Below are 25,771 nucleotides of genomic sequence, written 5' to 3' on the forward strand. Positions count from 1 at the left end.
GAAAATAAAGCACATTTGGAGCCACTCCACAGATGTCAGTGAGATACTGTCTCTATAGACTGGTAGGATGTTTTTTGTTGTTGTTTTTTGATGCACATAAAGTGAGCTTTATACTTCTTCGTACTGGTTGCAGAAAAAGCTGTAAAGGCACAGGAACTAGCTTGTCACCCACGCTTTGCGACATTTTGAAACGGGGGGGTTGCAGCAGCAGCCCGGGACGACACGAGGAGGTGGTGGTGAGACTTACTGTAGGGAGAACGTATACTCCTCCAACTCCTCCGCAGACAGGAGGCCCTCCGTCGCTAGCTGCTGCCGCCGCCGCCGCGGCTCGCCTGCCTGCGCGCTACCTCCGCTAACGCTGAGACGGCAGCTATTTGTCTTCTTGATTGGCTTCTTCTGTGTGAGAGGGAGAGGGAAAGAGAGAGACACGCGGATGTCATTTGTAATCAAAGCAGGAAACAGGCCTCGGATATCTATCTTGTGGGGGATGGCATGCGGTTTCGACGGTGACAGCGAGCGTGGCACGTCGTATATAGCCCCCGTCCTGCGTCTTTTGGTTGGCGTTCCTCCGTCTGACAGGGAGAAGAGTGACGGTGACATCGCAAGTGGTGCCGCGCCGCATCCGTCGGGTTGAATTTGTTGTGTGCACTGAAAACGCGCCGCACTTGGCGTCGGCAGTGTTAACCCATTAAGACCGGCGGGAACACATCTGTGTAATTTTTAGATTTCTTTGGTTATTCAAAAATAGCAGATATACAAGCTTGTAGATCTGCTATTTTTGAAAAAAAATGAAAATGTGTAAAAATCTTTGAATATATACATTTTCAAGCGAGCATTTGTAACAAAAATCTTTGCTTCTGGGGGGTCCTTGGAACATTCTACAAATGTCCTCTAAATCCTAACAGTTTTTTGAAAAACCTATGTTTCTATATCAGTGGTTCTTAAACTTTTTTCATGTCAAGGATCCCCAAAATTATATGTATTTGGCCACGGACCCCCATCTCAAAATATGTTGTTCCGGGGACCCCCCAGAAGCAAAGACTTGAGTTACAAATTATACACTCAAAGATTTGCATACATTTCCACGATTTCTCAAAAATAGCAGATCTACAAGCTCATAGTGCGGCACTCGGTGCCGCACTATGAGCTTGTAGATCTGCTATTTTTGAATAGCCAAATAAATCTAACAATGACACACAGATGCGTTCCCGGTCTTAATGGGTTAAATATGCGATATTTGAGCAGCTGGCACTGCTGTTTTCTGTCTTGTTTTGGTTGTGTTTTTTTCCTTCACACAAGTCGTTTACTGTCATCATCACAAACACAGTCGAATGGAGTTAGGAAGCAACGTTTTTGAATATTTCACCGAGGTACTTTGGGAGCAAGATATTATTTTGTTAAGCCGCCAACATGTTAACGGCTTGCTTTTTCACCCCGGCCCTGTCAGCCATGCCTGTGTTGCCCTTGGGTGAGCTTAGCGCTTCTGCTGCGCTCAAAGTTGTGAAATACTTACTGATGTATGTTAATGAGAAGAATTCATGGTTGGAATAAGCAACCTCTCTCTTTTCTTCTCTCTCCCACCTCTCTCTCTCTGTGTGTGTGTGTGTGTGTGTGTGTGTGTGTGTGTGTGTGTGTGTGTGTGTGTGTGTGTGTGTGTGTCTCTCGCGCGCTGTCTCATTCTCTCTCGCTCTCTCTCTCTCCACCTGACAAGGAAAGGCCCGGGAAGTGGTAAATGGGCAGGGCCCCATAAAATCTCCATCCGTTTTCACGGCGCAATCTTTTGCCAAAGCTCGGGCTCAGATTCCAGAGTGATGATCCCAATAAGGAGAGGTGGAAGGGGAGAGAGAGAGAGAGAGAGAGAGAGAGAGAGAGAGAGAGAGAGAGAGAGAGAGAGAGAGAGAGAGAGAGAGAGAGAGAGAGAGAGAGAGAAAGAGAGAGAGAGAGAGAGAGAGAGAGAGAGAGAGGAGGGAGAGGGGAGAGGAAAAACAACAACACTAGATAATATAAACTGCAATGTTCTCTGGTGTCTCCCCACAATACATTTAATGCAATACCTTAAGTGTGGACTTCATATATAGCCGGATTTCTTTGCCCTGTGGGCAAAGTGGTCGCCTGGAGAAAATTCATTTTAATTAGGCCTTGCACCGCGAGGTTGAGGGGTTGAAATCTGATCCCTGTGGCGCTCCGAGGGCTGGGGCTAGGTTGGGAGATCACTCCACTTAATCATTAGACAACTGGGTTCCATGGAACCACGACATTTGACAGAGTTAGCGAGGTTTTTAACGTTAGGGGGTGAGAGGAGAGGAAGTGTATTGGGGGGGGGCTGGGAGGGGGGGGGCAGGGGTGGATAAAGTGAGGGTCTATAGAGACTTCTGAGACATAAAAAAAGACCTCATATCAACAAACCGGTACACATTTAACCGGCCGTCGCTGATGAATGGAGGGTCTGGAGGGTACCTCGCACATCAAGGAAGAGGCAGGTTAATGGGAATAAAGACTATAGGAGGGATGGGGGGGAGTATAGTGTGTTTTAGACAGCGGTGGAAGAAGTATTGCCATTTGTTTTACTTAAAGGAGTAGTTCACCCAAAAAATTACTTATTTTCTATCAATTACACACCCCATGAAGCATTAAAATCGTGGAGATTTTTTTTGTTTTCGTCGCATTCCTAAGCCAATAATTGGATGACCGGCAGTCTGTCAACGGAGACTTTTTGTAGCTTAAAAAGTATAAAATAGGGCTTAAGTGGGTAATACATTAATTTTATAATAGCAATCTAAATCTGCAAAGTAACTAGTAACTAATTCCACTACAATTATTTGACAGCTTTTTAAAGCTGTCAAATGATTGTAGTGGAGTAAAAAGTGCAATATTTTCCTGGAGTAGAAGTATAAAGTATCAAGTACTGTACTTAACCACTCAAACCCCAGCATCAGTTTTGTGGGGAAAGCTTTAGCTGAAAATAGCAGATCGACAAGCTTGCGTCGTGTTGTGAGCTTGTCGATCGTCTATTTTCACACAGACACTAGTATTGAGTAGATGTACTTAGTTACTTTCCACCACTGGTTTTAGAGCGAGAGACAGAGAGACAGAGACAGAGAGAGAGAGAAGGAGGCTGGATGCTGCAGGTTTAACTCCACTAGCTAGCTGCCGTACCACAACAATAGCATCACAACAACAAAAGGCCGCAGCCAGCCAGCCAGCCAGCCAGCCATAGCCAGGGCACGGCGGTGGCAAAGGGAGGGCGGGGAGAGCCGGGCGCAGCAGCCAAGCAAATGCCAGATCAGCACACAGAGTCATTCTGGCAATTACCACTTCAAACAGTATACGGCATGCAGGTAATGTGCAGGGCTTTGATTAATTTAGCTTTAAGTCCTCTGTACCTCAGGAAGAGGCGTGTTCGCAAGCGGCTCGGAGAGAGAGAGAGAGAGAGAGAGAGAGAAAGGAGGAAAAAAAGGAGGGGGTAGGCTGGCTGGCACTGCTGATTTCACAGAATTTGAGCTGCTTTGGCTTGTCAGGCATGATCAAAACTGTCTTTGAAGGCTGAAAAATACCTGTTAGTGTGAAATGTATTTTGACAAATCTCGGATAATAAGCCGGGGAGGTGCGTGCGCGCACGCGTGCGTACGCGTGTGCGTGTGCGTGTGCGTGTGTGTGTGTGTGTGTGTGTGTGTGTGTGTGTGTGCGTGTGTGTGTAGGGGTGTGGAGCGGAGCTAGGGTGGGACAGGAAGGCAAGCGGAACAGAGAGGGTGCTCATTTTGAGGATGGAATTTTTTTTTTCCACCTTAACCCTTTTAGACCGGGAACGCATCTGTGTGTCGTTTTTAGATTTATTTGGGCTATTCAAAAATAGCAGATCTACAAGCTCAGCTACGAGCTTGTAGATCTGCTATTTTTGAAAAATGTTGAAAATGTGTGCAAATCTTTGAATATATATATATTTTTAAGCGAACTGTGTAACTCAAATCTTTGCTTCTGGGGGATTCTACGTCTTCCAAACAGTTTTTTAAAATAGATTTCTGTATAAGTATATAACTTTTTTCATGTCAAGGACCCCCAAAATGATATGTATTTGGCCGTGGACCCCCATCTCAAAATATGTTGTTCCAGGGACCCCCCAGAAGCAAAGATTGGAGTTACAAACGTTCGCTTTAAAAAAAATATACATATATTCAAAGATTTGCACAAATCTTCATGATTTTTCAAAAATAGCAGATCTACAAGCTCGTAGCGCGGCACTCGGTGCCGCGCTATGAGCTTGTAGATCTGCTATTTTTGAATAGCCCAAAGAAATCTATAAAAATGACACATGATGCGTTCCTGGTCTTAAAGGGTTAAATGACTGTAGTGTTACCTTGTAGTGATTGCCTCCCTCTGCTTTCTCCACACACGGATCACTCTTCACCACCGTGGCTCCACAAATGGTTCCGGAGGAAGTATTCTTCACTGGAAGGAAGCCAGCCGAGCCACAGAAAAAGAGAGAGAAAGGAATGAGAGAGGGCTCATCTTTTTGGGTTCTCATTTCATTTGCGAATCACATCCGATGACAAGATTGAGGGTGTGGCCCCCGACTGAGGTTATTTACTACTCATTATGGATAGTCAAAAAAACTGACTTCATCAGTTCCTTCAACCGTGACAGGATTACTGGAAGAAATCGACAATGACGTCCAAAAAAGAGAAACTACAAAACATTGCATGATTTCAAAACGTGTCTTTTTTTAAAGAGTTTAGCGGGTATGCAGCTAAAACGAGGCGTTCTTGAATAAGTTTTCAAAAATGTAGAAACATTTGGGGAGGAAAATGTTTCAACCCAAAGTTGATTAACCCATTAGGAACGGGAACGCATTCTGTGTAACCACTTTAACCATTATTTTATACTTTGGCTATTCAAAAATAGCAGATATACAAGCTCATAGCGCGGCACCGAGTGCCGCGCTATGAGCTTGTAGATCTGCCATTTTTGAAAAATCATGAAAAGTGTGCAAATCTTTGAATATATAAAAAAAAATTAAAGCGAACATTTGTAACTCAAATCTTTGCTTCTGGGGGGGTCCCTGGAACAACATATTTTGAGATGGGGGTCCACTGCCAAATACATATCATTTTGGGGGTCCTTGACATGAAAAAGTTGGAGAACCACTGATATTTTAGCAACATACGTTTTTTCAAAAAACTGTTAGGATTTAGAAGACATTTGTAGAATCCCCAGAAACAAAGATTTGAGTTACACATGTCTGTTTAAACATATATATATATTCAAACATTTGCACACATTTTCACCCCCAAAAAATGCAGATCTACAAGCTCATAGCGCGGCACTCGGTGCCGCGCTATGAGCTTGTATATCTGCTATTTTTTTTAATAGCCAAAGAAATCTAAAAATGACACAGATTCTTTCCCAGTGTAAATGGGTTAATCACTTATAAGTGTAACATATTTATTGATCAGCATCACCGTCAGACTATGACATATTTCTCCCACCAACACCCTCCACAAAAATAGAATTAACCCCCATAAAAAATATGTTGTTTGAGATGCAGTAACAAGACATCATATGAATCACTTGTTACATTCCCGAGCCCACCATCAGGGGTGCTTCCGTCTTTTGTTTTTCACCTTGTGAGTTATAGGCAGTGATGATGTTTTTCGGTGTACTGTCTGGAGACTTTGCAAGAACAAACAAAAAAAAGGGGTGATTTCGCCATGTAGAGAGAGCGAGGTAGTGGAGAGTTAACTTATGAAGCTCCCTCTCCCCTCCTCCCCAAATCATCTCCGTCTCCCATTCCCCAGCGTTGATGCTCTAATGCGCGCAATTAGAAATGATGAAAAATCGCAAAAGAAATTACATTTGGTTGTAATACATTTCTTCATTCTTCTTTCCTTTGGAAAATTACTTTTGAAGTGTTTTATATATATATAAATATCCGCACCCTCTTTTTCTCTTCGCTCTCTCTTTTTTTTTGGTCTTTTTTTGTGCTGTAATTTAACCCATTAAGACCGGGGACGCATCTTCTGTATCATTTTAGATTTCTTTGGCTATTCAAAAATAGCAGATCTACAAGCTCATAGCGCGGCACCGAGTGCTGCGCTATGAGCTTGTAGATCTGCTATTTTTGGACAAATTGTGAAAATGTGTGCAAATCTTTGAATATATATATATATATTTTTAAAGCAAACATTTGTAACTCAAATCTTTGCTTCTGGGGGGTCCCTGGAACAAAATATTTTGAGATGGGGGTCCGTGGGCCAAATATAATTTTGGTGGTCCATGACATGAAAAAGTTTGGAGAACCACTGATTTATAGAAACATACGTTTTTTCAAAAAAACTGTTAAAGAGATTTAGAAGACATTTGTAGAATTCCCCAGAAGCAAAGATTCGAGTTACAAATGTCCGCTTTCCAAAAAATATATATATTTAAAGATTTGCACACATTTTCACGATTTTTCAAAAAAAAAAATAGCAGATCTACAAGCTCATACCGCGGCACTCGGTGCCGCGCTATGAGCTTGTAGATCTGCTATTTTTTGAATAGCCCAAAGAAATCTATAAAAATGACACACAGATGCGTACCCGGTCTTGAGGGGTTAAATGGTAAGCCGCCAGATGTGTGTCTCATGCTTGAAGAGTCGGAGATCTGCATTATTTAGCATATTAACATTCACAGAATTTAAAAAAGGGGTTCCTGCATTGCCTGGAGGTTGTAATTAAGTAAACCTTCGCTTGATACATGTAAAAATCTCACTATGAGAAACTTTTTTTTCCTCTCCTCTCACCCCCCTGGAACCAGTCACATCTATATAATAAATATGGAAACCTCCGCGATGATATAATTTCTCGCTGCAGGATTAAATATATCAGTAATAATACGTTTTAAATATAGCCGACATATCAGAGAAATCCTTCTAACAGCTGAAACGCATTTTAACAACCGGAAACTTGATCCCTATTTTTAAGAGTGGGTGGGGGGAGCGATGAACAGACTATTTTAACGCAGATGTAGTAGTTTAATTGGCGTCGGTTTTGCTGGTAAACACTGGTGATGCCCACAGTTATACGAGGTAATAAGGTTCCATTCGTTCCCTACACTATGGGGGGAAAAAAAGAGTATTACTTTTCCTTGTTTTTGTGTCATTACATCACTGAAATAGTCTTGCGTATACGGTACTAACATCAATCAAATGCCTCCATTCGGCCCATAGTGCAAAGCATCTTGAATGCACACAATTTTGCGCAGAACAAACTAAGTGAATCATATTTCTTTGGTAGGCGGAAATGTTCGAGAGAAAAGCCAGTTGGAGGACGGTGAAGAGGATCGATAATTGTAAATATAGACCCAGACGGGGAGATCTTTAATTTGTACGATCTCAGAGTTAAAATTAACACTCTTGCCTAGTGCTATTGGTTCTCAAAGTGGGGTCCCCGGACCCCCCAGGGGTCCTTGGAGGGGTGCCAGGGGGGGGGGTCCCCAGCAAAATGTGTTAATTTAGGGTCAAAATCATTTTAAACCACTTTAAGCATATTTTATAGTTTGGCTGTTCAAAAATAGCAGATCTACAAGCTCATAGCGCGGCACCGAGTGTGAGTTTGCTGCTAGCTAGCATGTGTACAACATCTATGTGTGATTGTATGTGTGCGTGAGCGTCCGCAGAGACAGTCAGGGGCGGCGCGGAGCAGCCCAAGGCCAGCTGCTGGTTACATTTGAACACACACACACACACACACACATGTAGCAGCAACAACAGCAACCATAGATTGTGTGACTCTCATGGTTTAGGATTTTCATATGGGTGAACACACACGCACGCGCGCACACACACACACACACACACACACACACACACACACACACACACACACACACACACACACACACACACACACACACACACACACACACACACACACACACACACACACACACACACACACACACACACACACACACACACACACTCTCTCTCTCTCTCATTACATCCACCAGGCTGACGTTCAGATGTAGTTGGAAGTGGAATGACTGTGGAGGCCGCGTTGACAGCTGAGGGCGATGTCCATGAACTCGGAGCGCACGGAGCTGCCACAACCCCACAGTCTCTGCAGACACCCAGGGCCAATGTACAAACTCCTTGTTATCCACTGCTCTCTGGGCCTTGGACCCACACACACACACATCATGCGCACCATATACCACTGAATACACAAACACACACACACACACGCACACACCTCTCTATCCGTGTTTCTCACACTCAAAACACGAGGGCTGCGGAAAAGAGAAAAGGGCCCGGGGGCCGTGACACAGCGGAGACCCCGACGCTCTCTCTCTCTCTACTGGTGGGTTGTGAGAGGCGACCGACCAAGAACTCTTTGCTTCCCCGCGCTCACCTGGGCCCCTAATTGCCCCGTGATTGGTCCAAAGTTGCCCGTGGTAACAGAAGGTCAGTTGAATCGCTGATTACCCCCGAGTCCCACGACTATATGAGATCCTATGGCGAGGTTTGGTGTGATAAATGTATAGGGGTGGTGTGGGTGGGTGGTGGGTGGTGGGTGGAGGAAGGGGGTGCACACGGGGTGGGTAGGGGGGGTTTCTCGCCCGTGATTCGTTGCGAGTCGATCTTTTGAAACAGACACATGCACTTGTCACTCTGTGGAAAAGTATTTAATCGCTGTTACCGGGCAGAGCGTATATACAGTGCAAGCTGCGCTGGTCTGAGGATTTCTAATTATTCTTTTGGGTAAGTTGTACTTCGTTCAGACAGGACGGCGAGAGAGAGACGGAAAACCGAGGGCAGAGAGAGAGAGAGAGAGAGAGAAAAACTACTCAAATGTTTTACTTAAGTAAAAGTATCAATGTAGAAGTACTCTGTTACAAGTAAAAGTCCGGAATTCAAAATGTACTTGAGTAAAAGTACAAAAGTATTGGTATCAACATGTACTTAAAGTACCAAAAGTAAAAGTACTAAAATGTTTGAAAATAGCTGATCTACAAGCTCACAACGCGTCGCATCATCGGCTATTTTCGAATAGCCTAGGAATAAAATAGGGCTAAAGTGGTTCATGTATTTTTTATATTTTATATTATAATAATAATTTATATCTGCAAAGTAACTAAGTTTTCAAATAATTGTAGTGGAGTAAAAGTACAATATTTGCCTCTGACATGTAGTGGGGTATAAGTAAAAGTACTGAAAATTGGAAATACTCCGGTAAAGTAAAAGTTTCTCAAAATTGTACTTAAGTACAGTACTTGAGTAAATGTACTTAGTTACTTCACACCACTGAGAGAGAGGGGGGGGGAGACACCTGCAGCACATGTCCAAACGGAATCGAACACGGGGGGGGACGCTGTGTTTACGAGTCCGACACACTCACCACTAACATCTACCAGTACAGCGCGACCCCCTGCCGAGCTTGTCTTATCAAAAAAATAAACGTCAAGCTACACAAGGAATTGTCAAATCCAAATATTTTTGGAGACTGAGAAATACTTTACCCCTTTGGGGTGTGTTTGTCCCTTCCTAACACTCTTTATTTGTCCCCCCCACTTTGAGCTCTCTCCCTCCTTCAGGCTTGTTTACCATTACTCTCTGTGTGTGTGAGTTTACACACTGGTATCTCTGCAAACAGGCTGTGACACGACAAAGGTCGAATCCATCCATTAGGAATTTGTTGAACGCCCGTCGAATTAATGGGCATGATGCGGCGCGGCGCCGATCGAAAAGGGGGGCATGATGCAACGCTGTGGTTTTAAACTGGGATGACTCCGGACCAGCCTGGAGGGAGGCATCTTCTGAAAGCGTGGGGCAAGCAGAGCTCCCACCAAGACATTAGAAATCCTCGAAATCACCATCCTCGCTCAGAGGGTGGAATATTACAAAGGGAAACAAAACATCAGTGGTTGAAAAAGTACTCAAATGTTTTACTTAAGTAAAAGTGTCAATACTGCAATGTAGAAGTATACTCTGTTACAAGTAAAAGTCTGGAATAAAAAATTGCTTGAGTAAAAGTACAAAAGTATTGGTATCAAAATATACTTAAAGTACCAAAAGTAGAAGTACTAGAATGTTTGAAAATAGCCGATCTACAAGCTCATAACGCGTCGCATCGTGACGCGTCGTGAGCTTGTAGATCGGCTATTTTCAAATAGCCTATATGTAAAACAGGGCTAAAGTGTTTAATGTATGTTTTATAATTTAATAATTTATATCTGCAAAGTAACTAGTAACTTAAGTTTTCAAATAGTTGTAGTGGAGTAAAAGTACAATATTTGCCTCTGAGATGTAGTGGAGTAGAAGTAAAAGTACTGAATATTGGAAATACACCAGTAAAGTAGAAATATATATATTTTTAAACTTAAGTACAGTACTTGAGTACATGTACTTAGTTACTCTACACCGCTGATGGAAAGAGAGAGTGACCAAAAACAAGAAAAAAAAGGAACGACACAGAAACTGCATGATCCACGCATGCAGTTGAACGTTCCACTATAACAGGTCAATCGTGACACAAAGACGCTAATATAATCAGTCATTGGGATTCAAACCAACCCCGTTGCAAAGTGGATCACGTCGTAGTTTAATGTGAAAGGTCAGTTAACCCACGGCGCCTCCAGCACAGCCTCCGCGTTACAAAAAAGGCAAACACGCTCCATTATGCTCGGACGAGTCAAATGAGGTAAAACTGAATTATTGCCGTCCCACGGCCAAGTTAATCACAGTCCACAGAGTGTCATTGGCACACAATGACACTTATAACCTTGACTTCTTCTTCTTTCTTTCTTTCTTCTTCTTTTTTTTTTTTTTTTTGTGCCATACTTGTCAAAGTTATTATCTGGGATTGGGATGTCAGGTTTTTGGTGTTTAATAGACACCTCATCGAGGGCTGGGATTCTTCTGAGGCGATTAATTAACTTAAGGCCGCAGGAATACAAAGTTTCAGTTCCCTCCGCCAGGCACCGGTCTGCGCGCGTGCGTGCGTGTGTGTGCATGCGTGCGAGTGTGCGTGTCTGTGTGTGTGTGTGCGTGTGTGTGTGTGTGTGCGTGCATGTGCGTGCGTGTATGTGTGTGTGTGATGACAAGAGGTCTCCATATACTTGTCCTGATTCTGAGACAAACGCGTAATGAGAAAAACCCAGTCGTCGCTCACACGCACACGGAAAGGAATCTCCACGCATAGGGCACATCTGAAGCAGACAGAGAGAGAGAGAGAGAGAGAGAGAGAGAGAGAGAGAGAGAGAGAGAGAGACATGGAAATGGGAAGGAAACGTCTGCGAGCTTCCAGACTCCACAAATGGAGGAGGAGGAGGAGGAGGGGGGAGGATAATTTGTTCGTCTTTTCCTCGCTGAATTGGATTTCCATTTTTTGGCTATAGGTTAAAGTTGTCTGCCCAATCACTCCCTCCGAGCCTTGACGTAATCCCCCCCCCCCTGGTCCCCCCCATCCCCCCCCGTCTGTGAGTTGCAAACGTTAATGCGCTCCAGAGGTAATGCAACGTGAACAGGATCCGTATGCAAATGGGAAACGCCAGAGACGTCAGGTCGGCTTAGGGAAACGGCCGGGTTGAGGTGCCGCCGCGCATGAACACCTTTTGATCCGTTATTCCTCAGTAATGGATCGGGTTCACTTCACCAAGCAAACCCCACCCCCACCCCCACCCTCACCTGGCTGGTTGTGTGTGTGTGTGTGTGTGTGTGTGTGTGTGTGTGTGTGTGTGTGTGTGTGTGTGTGTGTGCGTGCGTGTATGTGCATGAGTGCGTGTGTGTGTGTTTGCGTGTGCGTGTATGAGTGTGTGTGTGTGTGTGTGTGTGTGTGTGTGCGTGTGCGTGTATGAGTGTGTGCGTGTGCGTGTGAATACCTGCAGGTGTGTGTCTGTGCAAGTGTGAACGTTATCATATGTGTGTATACACCTAAGTAAGTCTCGGGGGTGTGTGTATGAGTGTGTGTGTGTGTGTGTGTGTGTGTGTGTGTGCGCGAGTGCACGTGCGCGTGTGTGTGCGCACGTGAGAGGGCAAGCGCACGTGCGCGCGTGTGTGTCTGTGTGCGAGTGCACGCGTGTGTGTGTGTGTGTGTGTGTGTGCGTGCGTGCGTGTATGTGCGTGAGTGCGTGTGTGTGTGTGTGTGTTTGCGTGTGCGTGTATGAGTGTGTGTGTGTGTGTGTGTGTGTGTGTGCGTGTGCGTGTATGAGTGTGTGCGTGTGAATACCTGCAGGTGTGTGTCTGTGCAAGTGTGAACGTTATCATATGTGTGTATACACCTAAGTAAGTCTCGGGGGTGTGTGTATGAGTGTGTGTGTGTACGTGCACGTGTGTGTGCGCGCGTGAGAGGGCAAGCGCACGCGCGCGAGTGTGTGTCTGTGTGCGAGTGCACGCGTTTGTGTGTGTGTGTGTGTGTGTGTGCGTGCGTTGTCTCTGTGTGTGAATACCTGCAGGTGTGTGTGTCTGCGCAAGTGTGAACGTTATCATATGTGTGCGTGGGTATACACCTAAGTATAAGTCTCGGGGGTGTGTGTATGTGTGTGTGTGTGTGTGTGTGTGTGTGTGTGTGTGTGTGCGCAGCCCCTATATGTGTGTGTCATGGAGGAACCTGGCATATACCTCTTGCCTTGTGTGGCAAGAGAACAGCACATAAATCTCCCATAGCGAGTTACCTCCCCATTCAACCCCCTACCCCCCACCCACCCGCCCCCCCGCCCTCTCTCTCCCTGGCAAGGCGGTGGGTTCGTTGGGGACACTTCCCTCGTGGGCGTTAGGATCTCTGTGGGGGGTCAACAGGTCGGGCCGGCGGAGGAAGCGACAAGCTGTGAAATGTAAAAGAGCAATTTCTTCCACATGTTTCGGCGCTGGGAGAACACTAGCCGAGCTGTCAGCCGACATCACGCTTTAAAATGGGCCACGGTGCTACCCAGCAGACCTGTCACAACTCATTTGTAATTAAAAAGCCTGTGTGATGTTTAAAGCTGAGCACCCCAGAAAAACTTTTGGAGGAACTGTTAAATAAAGATGAGCCGTGCGTATAGCCGCGAAAAGAAAAAGATGGATTAACCCTTTAAGACCGGGATATACAAGCTCATGAGCTTGTAGATCTGCTATTTATGAAAAATCTTGAACATTTTGTGCAAATCTTTGAATATATATGTTTTAAAGCGAAAAATCTTAACTCCGATTTGTGCTTCTGGGGGTCCCTGGAACAACATGTTTTGAGATGGACGGTCCAAATACTGTACGTATCCATTTTGGGGTCCTTGACATGGTAAAGTTGGAGCTCCACTGATATAGCAACATACGTTTTTTCAAAAAAACTGTTATGATTTAGAAGACATTTGTAGAATCCCCAGAATCAAAGATTTGAGTTACAAATGTTCGCTTTAAAAAATACACATATATTCAAAGATTTGCGCACATTTTCACGATTTTTCAAAAAAAATAGCAGATCTACAAGCTCGTAGCGCGGCACTCGGTGCCGCGCTATGAGCTTATAGATCTGCTATTTTTGAATAGCCCAAAGAAATCTTAAAATGTCACACACAGATGCGTTCCCGGCCTTAACGGATTAATAACAGCGAGGGGCTGTGCTGGGCCCGTCTTTGTACTAGATCAATACCAAATGAGGCTGCGATTCATTCCCGACACGATACAGGATGTTGGATGACCTGAAACTGGGGGAAAGAAACCAGAAGAGTGTGTGTGTGTGTGTGTGTGTGTGTGTGTGTGTGTGTGTGTGTGTGTGTGTGTGTGTGTGTGTGTGTGTGTGTGTGTGTGTGTTTTTCGGGGGGGTTGGGGTTTAAGTGAGGAAGTGGATGCACCGTTATTGCTCGCAGGCGTTTGAGTTATTACCTGTTTGTAGACGCCGGTCAGATAATATTTGCACATATATTAGGTTGAGTATAGGGGGTTCGGTGCGGTGAGGGTGTGTGTGCGTTGGTTTGAAACACATCCTGACGGTTCAGATTCTGTCGGATAAGTTGTCAGTCATGGAGAGTTTTTACGTCACCGCCCCGATGACGGCAGGTTGGTGATACTAAGAGTCCAAGGAATCCTTTTTATTTGTTTTACCGCGAGAGAGAAGAGAGCAGTTTTCACTTTGTTTTGTCTAGTCTCACAAACTGATAAGCATGTGGTGGACAAAGTAGTCAAATGTTTTACTTAAGTAAAAGTATCAATACTGCAATGTAGTACTTTGTTACAAGTAAAAGTCCGGAATTAAAAATGTACTTGAGAAAAAGTACAAAAGTATTGGTATCAAAATGTACTTAAAGTACCAAAAGTAAAAGTACTAAAATGTTTGAAAAGATGTAGATCGGCTATTTTCAAATAGCCTAGATATAAAATAGGCTTAAAGTGGTTAATGTGTGTTTTATAATGTAATAATTTATATCTGCAAAGTAACTAGTAACTAAGTTTTCAAATAATTGTAGTGGAGTAAAAGTACAATATAGCCTCTTTTTTGGTGTGCGTTCATTATTTAATTTCTACTCAGAGAGTTTAAAAGGCTTGGCTGAACTGACTTTACATAAACTGCCCGCGTGTGTGTATTTGCAAATAATGTTGGATCACAATAAAAAAATATCATAAACGTATCGGTTTTGGTGTTTGGATTTGGGGAAACAGTTTGAAGATGTTAGTCATACTAAGCGTGTTTGAAGGGAAATAATTAACTTAACAATTTCATATTTTTATATCCTATGTTGAAGTGATCACTAAATAAAAAACTATAAAGAGACCTGTAAATTCCAATCAATTATTTTCATTGAGTAAACTATTCAATAACAAGTTAACAATTTTGAGAAGTTACTTGGTGATGTTCAATTGTACATTTTTTAACAAAACAAAAAAAACAAACCCTATTAACCGGTATTTCGCAATTGCAGCTATGTTTCTGCATTGCAAAATGACCTGTTAACCATTTAAGCCCTATATAATACTTCGTCATACAATGGTGTTTGTACATGTTAGGTTTGGGAAGGGGGGGTACAAGATATCTTGTATAAAAAAAGCATGAAAATAGTAATATTATGTATTTACAGGTCATAGGACATGCCAAATAACCTTTAAGCAGTTGTTACATGGTGTTAATTATTCTATGTGACATACTTTATATATAGCTTTTTTTATTTGCTTATTTTCTTCTATTTTGTAATATGACTTGAATTCATATTCATCAATTGTATCAATTCCTGGAAACACTTTGCAACTATGGTTCTTTAATGAATAACGTTTATTTACGATTATTATGTCTCCACACATGCACATTTGAGGGAATGCAATTGCTTCTACAAAACCAGTTTAGGGGAAAAAAAAAAAAAAATGTTTGAGCACAATGCATGTCTTAACAATTTGACACTATCATCATTAAAAACCTATCCATACAGCCACACAAGAGTTTCAAGAAATCAAGAAAACATCTCAAAATGTTCATGAGAGTTTTCTCTCTCTCTGTTCTTTCTTGTTTTTTAACACGAGCGTGCTGCTGGTTTGCATGTAAGGGACGTTAAAAAAAAGGGGCTGATTCAATATTTATTCATTGTTGTTCAAACAGCAGCAGACGTGTCTGTTAACAGGTACATAACGCCGTATTTACTCATGTTCTTGACGTTACTCATGTTCTTGACAAAAAATCTGATCAGAATGTTTAAACTAGCCTATCAGCTAAGAGGATCGGTGTGAAGACACACAGTTCAAATATTTGCCTCAAACAGCGCATATCGATATATCTGTTGAATTTAGTATTTTTTTGTTGCATATACATGCACTATGTACATGCACTATGTAATATGCACTGACATTCCTGTTTGCTGTCACTCTTGGCACGCTCCCCACAGCTCTTGGCCTGGGGGACAAACTCCTCAGAGGGAGAATGAACTAAGACCTGCCACTCTTCCCACTCGAGTGCCTGTGTGACATTACGGAGCGACATTTGGTACCCACTGTGTCGTTGTCGGGGGGGGGGGGGGGGCACCCAGTGGTGGAAAAATTACTCGAATGTTTTACTTAAAGTAAAAGTATCAATACTGCAATGTAGAAGTAGTCTGTTACAAGTGAAAGTTCCGGAATTCAAAATGTTTCTTGAGTAAAAGTACAAAAGTATTGGTATCAAAAGTAAAAGTACTAAAATGTTTGAAAATAGCAGATCTACAAGCTCACAACGCGTCGCGATGCGACGCGCTGTGAGCTTGTAGATCTGCTATTTTCAAATAGCCTATGTATAACATAGGGCTAAAGTGGTTGATGTGTGTTTTATAATGTATCTGCAAAGTAACTAGTAGGAAAGTTTTCAAATAGTTGTAGTGGAGTAAAAGTACATAATTTGCCTCTGCGATGTAGTGGAGTAGAAGTAAAAGTATAGACAATTGGAAATTACTCCGGTAAAATAAAAGTACCTCAAAATTATACTTTAAGCAGAGTACTTGAGTACTTGTACTTAGTTACTTTACACCACTAGGGTGGCACCGACGGACCCCCCTACCTGGCAGAGACGAGGAGGAACAGCCAGAGTCGGCTGAGAGGAGGTGGAGAGCGGCAGAACTCTCCTGATCCGCTGTGGCGGTAGGCTCTCCTGGCGTGCTGCCGGGGTCCGCGGCGTAAGGCTGCGACTGGTGGTGGGGCTGATGAGGGGGGTAGGGGTGGGTTTGGGGTGGGGGCGGTGGTGGTGGCAGCTGGAGCTGTGGGTGAGACTGAGGCAGAGGGGCCTGCTGCTGGGTCATGACCTGAGAGGGGACCTGGTGGTGGCGATGGACCTCGGGTGGGGGGATAGAGAGAGGAGGAGGGGGGGGGTATCGGCAGGGAGACGCAGCGCTCTGGCACCCCGGAGCTTCCGGATGGAAGCCTCTTCACCTGGAAACGCATACAGGGGGCACACAGAGAGTTTTGGTTTGCGTGTGCGCGCGTGTGTGTGTATGTGTGTGTTTGTGTGTGTGTGTTTGTGTGTGTGGGGGCATGCATGGGTGTGCAAAATCCTTAGTGTGTAAAAAGCAGTGGAAGTAAAGTAAAAGTAGCAACACCACAATATAAAAAAATCTCTGTTACAAGTAAAAGGCCTGTGTTCAAAATGTTACTTGAGAAAAAGTACAAAATTATTGGCATCAAAATATACTTAAAGTACCAAAAGTAAAAGTACTAAACTGTTTGAAAATAGCAGATCTACAACGTGTCGTATCAGATCGGCTATTTTCAAACAGCCTCGGTATAAAATAGGGCTAAAGTGGTTAATGCAAGTTTTATAATATAATAATGTATATCGGGAAAGTAACTAGTAACTAAAGTTTTCAAATCATTGTAGTGGAGTAAAAGTATAATATTTGACTCTGAGAGTAGAAGTAAAAGTATTGAAAATATATGAAATATAGTAAAAAATTCCTCAAAAGTGTACTTAAGTACAGTACTTGAGTAAATGTGCTTAGTTACTTTACACCACTGATTGTATGTTGCGTATCCAAATGTAAGTGTCACAGGCATGACTATCGAAACTGTTTACAAAAACACTTACAACGCTGTAAGAACATCATGACTGCAACTATAGCATGTTGTGCATCCATCCATGTGTCTAAGGTTTCTCTTCCAGCATTTAAATGACTACAGACATTGAGCTGATAGCATTAACCCCCGACACCTCAGAGTCACAGAGACAGAGAGAGAGAGAGAGAGAGAGAGAGAGAGAGAGAGAGAGAGAGAGAGAGAGAGAGAGAGAGAGAGAGAGAGAGAGAGAGAGAGACTTTGTTCTGGGCTTGTAACTCAATTGAGGCTATTTACTAATCAGATCAATGCATCAGCTCAAATGTAACCGGATGTCTTTACTAAAAAGACGTGGCTTTTGTTCGCTGTCTGGGGACAATTTACAATCCTTCCATTAAAGCCTTTTAGCGTCCACAGTCCAACTCTTAAGCCCCCCCCCCCGCCCCAACCCCCCTACTGAGATCAATCAACCTAACAGTTCAAATCAGGTGAATGGCTTTACACAAAACACAGGCAAAAAAACACATGGACAAAAATGCATGCCAGACACACGCACGCACACACACACACACACACACACACGCACACAGGCACGCACACACACACACACACACACACACACACACACACACACACACACACACACACACACACACACACACACACACACACACACACACACACACACACACACACACACACACACACACACACACACACACACACACACACACACACACACACACACACACACACACACACACGCAGGCACGCACACGCACCTGGAAGTACAGGTTGCAGAGCCAGTGGTCCAGGTCGGAGGAGATGAGGCTTTCGATTTTGCTGAACTGGTCCAGTTGCGAGCCGGGTGGTCCCCGGAGCAGAGGGGTTTTGAACCTGTGAGTCAATGACACAGACACAGCATTGCGGTCGTTCAGTTACAACCAGATGGTCCCCAGAAAACACCCATCCGGGGACATTCGTTTCAACTAGAAATGCCCTGCTGGTGTTCAAAATGACCATTATTCTGTCTGATACATTATACAGTATTAGATGAGAACTCCAGTTGATTTTGCAGCATTCTGGTCGATCAACCAGCAACTGCGCTGACGACCACATAATCGCAACATCATGAGTATGAATGCAGTTTGAGAGCTGTGTTATCCGTCCTTATTCCCTAGGAATTAAGAACATCCCTCAGGATAAGAGTGTCTGCAAAATGCCTGAATAGTAGATTGTTAAATAGTCACATAATATATAATAAAAATAATATAATAAGAGCAACATTTGCAGGTTCGAGTCAAGTGTTCTGTTTACTCTCTCCCAATATAACCGTTGCTCTAATTATACATCTTGGGATCGCGTTATCTCCTGGTTCTGTCTGCAAAAAAAAAACGACTTGTCAGTCTGGTGAATGAGTTAAGTGGGGAAAATAGCTGTGAGCTAGTACACCTGCTATTCCTGTGGAACATTTTGGAAATGTGCCCACAATAGGAACGTGATTCAAATAGTCTTTGAAAAATAAATGAATAAGAGAAAATATGTAACAATGATATGTTATTGTTAAGTTGCTTGTGTTTACAGTACATGATGGTTTTGTCAATGACCCACCTGCCCTGGATGGGACTGAGACTGGCGTCACAGGCAGGGAAAGCCCCCCAGGCCAGGACAGAGCTGACATGGCTGCTGTCCCCAGGAAGAGAGACCAGTTTAAACACCAGGACCATGGAGGGCAGGACGGCACGGGTTGCAGGTAACATCTGCACACATGCACACGGATGCACGCACACATGCACGCACACACACACACGCACGCACACACGCAGGCACGAAACAGAAAACCAGTTATGTAAACCAATACGCAAGTCGTTTTTGGGTGGATCTATTACTTATATAATTATTGTGACTTTCAAATTTACTTCATTATAAAAAATCACACCCAGTGTGAAGTGGGCGGTGTGGTCACAGTGGTCATCACAGTGATGGAAGAAGTGATGGAAGAAGTGATGGAAGAAGTGATGGAAGAAACCATAACTTTAAAAAAACACACATATGTTTTTTTTTAAGTTATGGTCCTATTTATAGGGCTATGCACATGTGTCATGTTTCCCTAGCCAATCACAGTCCTGAATAGACTGTGATTGGCCAATCACGGTGCAGGGTTAGGGGGGTACATTTGTGGACAATCACAGCGCAGGATTTGGTGTGCAAATATCCAAACCTCACATATAGGGGCGGTTTCACCGCCCAAAAATAAAATACACTTTTGTCTCCATTATATTAACTCTTTCATTGCCATGGACGGGAATTCCAGTCCGATTCTGCAAAGGCTCCACACTGCCAATGACGGAAATGGACAAAAAATAAATAAAAAAATAAAAAGAATATATATATATATATATATATATATATATATATATATATATATATATATATATTTTTTTTTTTTTTTGCTCCATTCACTTCCTGGTTAACTTATTACTTAAAAAGGCTGTATCTCAGCTCCAGTGAACTTTTTTGTTTCTTTGTATTTTTGGCCGAGACATGCTATTTTCAAAGGCGTATAAAAGCGAACGGGAGGTCGCGATGACCTTTTTTTTGCGGAATCACAGTGAAACCCTCTGTGATTAGCAACCATCAGAGGATGGATCATGCTGAATATTCTGTGACTACTTGAAAAGGTAAAAAAAATTCTGGCAGGGGGTGAGTTTTTTAATGTATAGGCAGGCCTACACTCTGGCAGTTAAAGGCGGACATATGCGCCTGCGGGCAAGACATGCTTAACGTGTGCACACACACACACACGGATGCAGTTGGATGTATAGCCACGCATGCACACGCACACACACACACACACACACACACACACACACACACACACACACACACACACACAGACACACACACACACACACACACACACACACACACACAACCACAAACAGACACTGAAGCTAATAAACAGGCCATGGGGCCCCCCGGGGATCCACTTATTCCACATCCTAGACGTAAATCCTCCTTTAGCTCATTACTTTAGCCCTTGTCCTTAACTGCCATTCTTACCAGTGCAAAACTTCGCCTAAAAAGAAGATGTTGACTCGATAAGAGACCGTTGGCCTCGGCCCAGGCCAGGATTGCCTCTCTTTCCGAAACACTCTTTGGTTCAGCTTGTTACTTTGGTGGGCGCTGAGGCCGGGGCCATCCATCAAAGAGATGATATTAAGGGTATCTCGCATGCGGAGCGGAAAGTGTTACTGGTTACTAGCAGTCAATGACAAACACATACATTCTTATTTACCCAGAGAGCGGCGGGTTTGCTTAACCCAATAAGACCGGGAACGCATCTGTGTGACATTTATTACATTTCTTTGGCTATTTAAAAATAGCAGATATACAAGCTCATAGCGCGGCACCGAGTATGAGCTTGTAGATCTGCTATTTTTTGGAAAAATCGTGAAATTGTGTGCAAATCTTTGAATATGTATTTTTTAAAGCAAACATTTTTTTACTTAAATCTTTGCTTCTGGGGGGTCCCTGGAACAACATATTTCGAGATGGGGGTCCGCGGCCAAATGCATAGCATTTTTGAGGGTCCTTGACGTGACATGAACGTTTGAGAACCACTGATATTATAGCAACATTTAGACATTTATAACAATAAAGAAGATTTAGAAGACTTTTGTAGAATCCCCCCAGAAACAAAGATTTGAGTTACAAATGTTCGCTTTAAAAATATATATATTCAAAGATTTTAACACATTTTCACGATAAAAACAAAATTTAAAAAAAATCTACAAGCTACGAGCTTGTAGATCTATTTTTGAATAGCCCAAAGAAATCTTAAAAATGACACAGATGCGTTCCTGGTCTTAATGGGTTAAAAAATGAACTGACAGTGAGAGGCGTGCTACTTCATCCATCACCGGCGGGGAATATTTCATCCCTTTATTAGTTGTAATGGAAAAGGCTGAGGACTTGTTTTAACACATAAATCATAATGTATCACCCCCCCCACCCCGCCCGCTAATCTGCTTGTGCGTATGCACCTGTGAAATGATGGGTTAGTGGCGTCTGGGCTGGGGGACACAAATTGATGGTGTAATATCATGGATTATGGATATTGGGGAATGTTTCATATTATTCATTTAATGTGAGAAATATGACCCACATAAATAGTGCCTTTTTTTTTGCGTGTGGCATGTGTGAGTGTGTGTGTGTGTGTGTGTGTGTGCGTGTGTGTGTGTGTGTGTGTGTGTGTCTGTGCGCACATGTGTGTGCACATGTGTGTGTGTGTGTGTGTGTGTGTGTGTGTGTGTGTGTGTGTGTGTGTGTGTGTGTGTGTGTGTGTGTGTGTGTGTGTGTGTGTCTGTGCGCACATGTGTGTGCACATGTGTGTGTGTGTGCGTGCACACATTCAATGTGTGTGCGCACGTGTGTGTGTGTGTGTGTGTGTGTGTGTGTGTGTGTGTGTGTGTGTGTGCGTGTCTGTGCACACATTCAATGTGTGTGCGCACGTGTGTGTGTGTGTGTGAGGGAGGGAGGGAGTGTGAATATGGCGGATGTTTATACCTCAGCGGGCACACACTCAGTGTAGGCATGTGTGCGTGCATGTGTACGAGCGTGTGCACGTGCGTGTGTGTGCATACATGCCTGTGTGTGTGTGTGCATGCGTGTGTTGTTGCATGTTCTCTTGGCCGGCCTAATAAAGCCCTACAACTATCATGTTTCTTTCAAAAACAAACTCATATTTGCTGCCCACACCCTTAACTCTTTCACTGCCAGACTTATTTCTGGCTGCGTGCACCCACTGCCAGCCATGTTTCAATCTTCTTACCTCTTGAAGTAGTCACAGAATATTTACCTCCAGTATGATCGATCCCCTGATGGTTGCTAATCACAGAGGGTTTCACTGTGCTTTCATCGTGACCTCCCGTTCGCTTTTATACGCCTTTGAAAATAGCATGTCTCGGCCAAAAATACATAGTAAAAAAAAAAAGTAGCCTACACAGGAGCCGAGATACAGGATTTTTAAGTAATAAGTTAACCAAGAAGTGAATGGAGCAGCAAATCTTTGTATCACGATATCTTGGGTTCTGTGTGAGAACCAGTATTGGTAATCGGGAAAAAATAGTTTTTTTACGTAAGTGGCAGTGAATGAGTTAAAGGAAGGGCAGTGCGTGCGTGCGTGCGTGCGTGCGTGCGTGCGTGCGTTTCATGATTATTGTTCCTGCTGCCATGTTGGGAAAGTTGCTTTAAAACATTTTATCCCGTGAAAAAAATAAAATAACAATAATAGTACAGATGGACATACTGGGTCGACTGTAAAAACTACAGACACAGAATGGAGTCAGAGAAAATAAAGGCGGGAGGGGGCATGGTTGGAGAGGATGAATCCTCAAATGGATTTCCTTACATGCCCTCTCTCTCTCTCTCTCTCTCTCTCTCTCTCTCTCTCTGCCTCTATCTCTCCTTTTCTCTAGTTTGTCTAGAGATGTTATGGTTCTACCCACACGGTGAGTGAGTGAGTGCTCCCTTTTGCCAGAATCTGCCAGATTGCAAGCTCCATCCTCAGCCACCACCGTTTTTTGTGCTAAATCCGACCCCCAGACGCACAAAGAAAAGGGTGAAACGAGAGAGAGAGAGAGAGAGAGAGAGGGAGAGAGAGAGAGAGAGAGAGAGAGAGAGAGAGAGAGAGAGAGAGAGAGAGAGAGAGAGAGTAAGCTCCTGGCTTCCTCCTACTATCGCTAATTCCTCATTTCCTCTCAGAAGGCACTGCAAACACTCTGCAAATCGCACGCCATATCGTGGGCAACAGGAGAGAGGGAGGAGAGAGAGAGAGAGAGAGAGAGAGAGAGAGAGAGAGAGAGAGAGAGAGAGAGAGACAGACACTGGAGCCAATCCTGACAAATCTCAGTCTCAGACAAATCTGATCAGCATTTCCACCACTATCACTGAGGACAACGACAACAACAACAGCAGCAGAAGCACCGGGTGTTGTTTTTCCGTGAAGCACGATCCGAGGGTTTGGTTGAGACGAGGGAGGGATGGAACGAGGGAGTGACACATGGCATATACTTAACCCATTAAGACCTGAGGCCCATTTTAAAAATGTTTTCTAAATAATTTTTTCTTTAAATATAAAAAATATAAAAAATATAAAAAATATAAAAAATATAAAAAATATAAAAAATATAAAAAATATAAAAAATATATAAAAAAATATGTTGTTCCAGAGATCCCCAGAAGCAAAGATTACAAATGTTCGCTTTAAAAAATATATATATATTCGAAGATTTGCACAAAATGCACTATTTTAAAAAAAAATTGCAGATCTACAAGCTTGTAGCGCGGCACTCGGTGCCGCGCTACGAGCTTGTAGATCTGCTATTTTCAAATAGCCCCAAATAAATCTTAAAACGACACACACACACAGCTGCGTTCCCGGTCTCATTGGGTTAAACCCTTTTACCTCGGTATATCAGATCCCAGATTTGCAGAGAAGGTCCACATTCAGTTTTCTGGCATCTCTCTCTCTCTTTTTTTTTGTTTTAACACCCCGTCCTTTATGTCAAGGCGGGAGGCGAGGCGGCGGGAGACAATATTATCAGCGTGGTGCCGAGGCTATGCATATCTACACCCACACTCAGCATAGCTTCATTGACAGTGTCCACATGTGTGCATGGCTCTACCCATGCTATATAAGGCCTTTTAGAGTTGCCAAAGGAACACTTCCTGAGCCCTCCTTGTGCATCACTTTATATGGGATCACGGGGGGGGGGACAGTCGCGATTTGGATTTGGTGGCTCTTTGGTTGAATCCACGCCGCTTCCTGTCTATGTGTGGATCTGGTCTATTGTGCTCGGATCACTTGATGAATAAACATGGAGTTTCTAATCCCGCTGGTCAATATCACCCGTTTAGATATGAGCATGTGGGTTTTCAAAGAATATTGTTTTCTATAGAGTGGTTGTGTGGATGTACCGTATATTGTCGCAGTCGGTCGGCCAAAACCGCTGCTTTTCAGGAAATGGAACAGAAAAAAAAGACCTGTGTTCCAATCATAGACATAGAGATGAATGGACAAAGCGACGCCATTGGTTTCTACCAAGCCCCCAGAACCCAGTGGTTTCATTGAAGCCAAATGGACATGCTGGCCATTCATGGTACTGCAGGCCTGGGGCCTCAACATGAACGAGCGAAAACGGTTTCGACCAATGGGCTCGACTCACGAGCGTGCGCACGTGCTTGCGCACGGGGCTGCGCGCTTGCGCACAGGGCTGCGCGCTTCTGTGACGCAAAACGCGTCACTTCTGTGACGAACTGGGCCCTAAATAGGCTGCGCCCACCAAATTTCCAACCCGGAAGAAGGGGTGATTTAAGCCCATGCGCTGGGTGAGCAACTCAATGCAAGTGGATGGGAGGAGATTTCTGGTGCCCTCTCTATTATTTTTAACTCTATGGTTTCTACAGACCGTAAATGAAGCCGATTGTTCAGGAATTTCAAATCCGCCATCTTTGTATATCGCGTCATATCGCGTCATAGCTAATGCAACCGGAAATTAATGCTATTGATTGGGTAGCTTGTCAATCAAGAGCGGGGGCGGGGAATGAATGCTATTGGTTGTGTAGCTTGTCAATGAAATCATCCCGCCCCTCCTAGAGCATACCCTACTTTATCGTCAATTTTAAAATAAATGGGACCATAATTTACCAAAACGCATATCATGATGATTGAAAGAAGACTTTAAACTATAGCGACTGGAAGCATATAGTATTTATGACAATGTTTATTAAGGTAAGAAAATCCAGTCTAAAGTCTTTCTGACACCAGCATGGGGTAAAACAGCGAAACCACAGGCCACTTTCACTTCCTATATGGACTCAATTTCAAAGCAGGAAGCTGGGCCCTTGGTTCCAATAGATCCAACTTAGTTATTATCCAGTCACAAGCGCTGGCTAATTTGTCATTGGTTAAATTATAAAACCCATAGACACACTTAAACACTTTCAACTTGGTGTCCCTATGTTGGGCATGTCATTATGGGCAAAGACTTTCAAAAAAAGCCTATCTACAGTACAAGCAATGCATCACATCGCGACCTTGTAGATCAGCTATTTTTGCTACTTTTGCATATCAAGCACGAAGCATGAAACGACGCATTAACTTACGAAAAAAACATAGAAGGATTAAATATGGAGATACAAGGTTTACATAATAGTATACATACTGTATATACGGTATAAGTTCACTTGAGCAGCTAATGGTGACTGAATGTACTGTATTGTTCACCAACGAGGCAAAGGGCGCGGCAGTGGTGGAAA

General features: G+C 43.5%; 1 long non-coding RNA gene across 1 annotated transcript; it reads right to left on the reverse strand.

Annotated features, from left to right (window-relative positions):
• Positions 1–278: 278 nt before the first annotated feature.
• Positions 279–16,544, reverse strand: LOC308077207. Its single transcript, XR_013932376.1, has 3 exons — positions 16,464–16,544; positions 4,355–4,446; positions 279–396 (listed from the first exon to the last, which is right to left on the reverse strand). It is a non-coding gene; the product is annotated as an uncharacterized lncRNA (long non-coding RNA).
• Positions 16,545–25,771: the final 9,227 nt, after the last annotated feature.

Source organism: Gymnoscopelus braueri, assembly GCF_963280865.1.
Source record: "Gymnoscopelus braueri genome assembly, chromosome: 21".
NCBI lineage: Eukaryota > Metazoa > Chordata > Actinopteri > Myctophiformes > Myctophidae > Gymnoscopelus > Gymnoscopelus braueri.